Source organism: Nanorana parkeri, unplaced genomic scaffold (genome assembly GCF_000935625.1).
Source record: "Nanorana parkeri isolate BGI_ZX_2015 unplaced genomic scaffold, ASM93562v1 scaffold188, whole genome shotgun sequence".
Classification (NCBI taxonomy): domain Eukaryota; kingdom Metazoa; phylum Chordata; class Amphibia; order Anura; family Dicroglossidae; genus Nanorana; species Nanorana parkeri.
Window position 1 is genome coordinate 1,502,661 of NW_017306456.1, and position 1,814 is coordinate 1,504,474.

Sequence of the window (1,814 nt, forward strand, 5' to 3'; positions counted from 1 at the left end):
CCCATGTGACAGTAAGGACGGCCTCTCCTCCCCATGTGACAGTAAGGACGGCCTCTCCTCCCCATGTGACAGTAAGGGGGGCCTCTCCTTTACCATGTGACAGTAAGGGGGGCCTCTCCTTTACCATGTGACAGTAAGGACCGCCTCTCCTTTACCATGTGACAATAAGGACTGCCTCTCCTCCCCCATGTAACAGCGTTCATGGATGGCTATTCCACTGGGATGGTGAGGTGGGTAGAAGAATACACGCAGTACGATACCCAAAAATCCTGGATCCATCCCGTTGATGTGACTGGTGAATAGCGTGGTGAAGGTATATCTGAGGGGGGGGAGGGGCGGCTTCTCAAGATAACTTGCCCTTTGACCTGAGATGTCTAATCAGCCATTTTGTTCCTTACTTTCACAGGGTCATAATGACTGTGAATCCCATACAGCTGGCCGCCCCCTAATATTTGAATGTTATATTATAGGGAATCCACACACACACCCACCCACAACATTATGACTACCCACCTAATATTGAGTATAGCCCTGACCCATCGCAGTATGGACTCCACTAGACCTCTGAAGGTCAACATCCTGAACTCATTCCTCAAACCATTCTTGCAGTGTGGCAGGGAACATTATCCTGCTGAAAGAGGCCACTGCCATCAGGGAATACCGTTTCCATGAAGGGGGGTACTTGGCCAGTAACAATGTTTAGGTCGGTGGTCCGTGTCAGAGTGACATCCACATGAATGGCAGGACCCGAGGTTTCCCAGCAGAACATTGCACAAAGCATCACACTGCCTCCACCGGCTTGCCTTCTTCCCATAATGCATCCTGGTGCCATCTCTTCCCCAGGTACGTGACACACCCGGCCATCTACATGATTCATCAGACCAGGCCACCTTCTTCCATTGCTCCGTGGTCCAGTTCTGAAGCTCATGTGCCCGTTGTAGGCACATTTGGCGGTGGACACGGGTCATTATGGGCACCCTGACCGGTCTGCGGCTACACAGCCCCATACACAACAAACATGCGATGCTCTGCGTGTTCAGACACCTTTCTATCAGAACCAACATTCACTTTTCAGCACTTTGATCTACAACAGCTATTGGATCGGACTACACGGGCCAGCCTTCCCTCCCCATGTCTATCAATGGGCCTTGGTCGCCCATGTTCCTGTAAGAGAAAAACTTCCCAATAGAGTCACAGACAGAAATGTTTAACTTTTCTCCACTCCGTCCAAAACTATAAATGCTTCTGGTCGCAGTCATGCATCAAACAGCATCAGCGCCGCTCCAGGGAGATAAAACCGGATGTGGACAGGTCTCGAGTCCTGAACGATGGTCTATACCAGAGATAGGAAAACTTTGTCCCTTCAGCTGTGAATACACCACAAATCCCATCATGCATCTGCCTCCGGGTGTCATGCCTGTGGCTGTCAGAGTCTTACAACGCCTTATGGCAGGGGTAGCAAACCTCCGGCCCTCCAGCTGTGGTGGATCCACAAATCCCATGAGGCATTGCAAGATTCTCACAATCACAGACATGACTCCCGAAGAGAGATGCATCATGGGATTTGTAGTTTCACCACAGCTAGAGGGCCGGAGGTTTGCTACCCCTGCCTTATAGGACTTGTAGTTTTGGCACAATGGAGGGCCTACCTTTGGTCTATACGACATACAAACCCTTATTACTAATGAAAAGCTCATCACAATAAAACTCCCATCAATTGATCATCAATAGAACTGATGACATTTAATGTAACCAAGTATAGAAAAATATTCAACCGATAAAGGCGGACAATAAAAAGGAATATATATGAATGG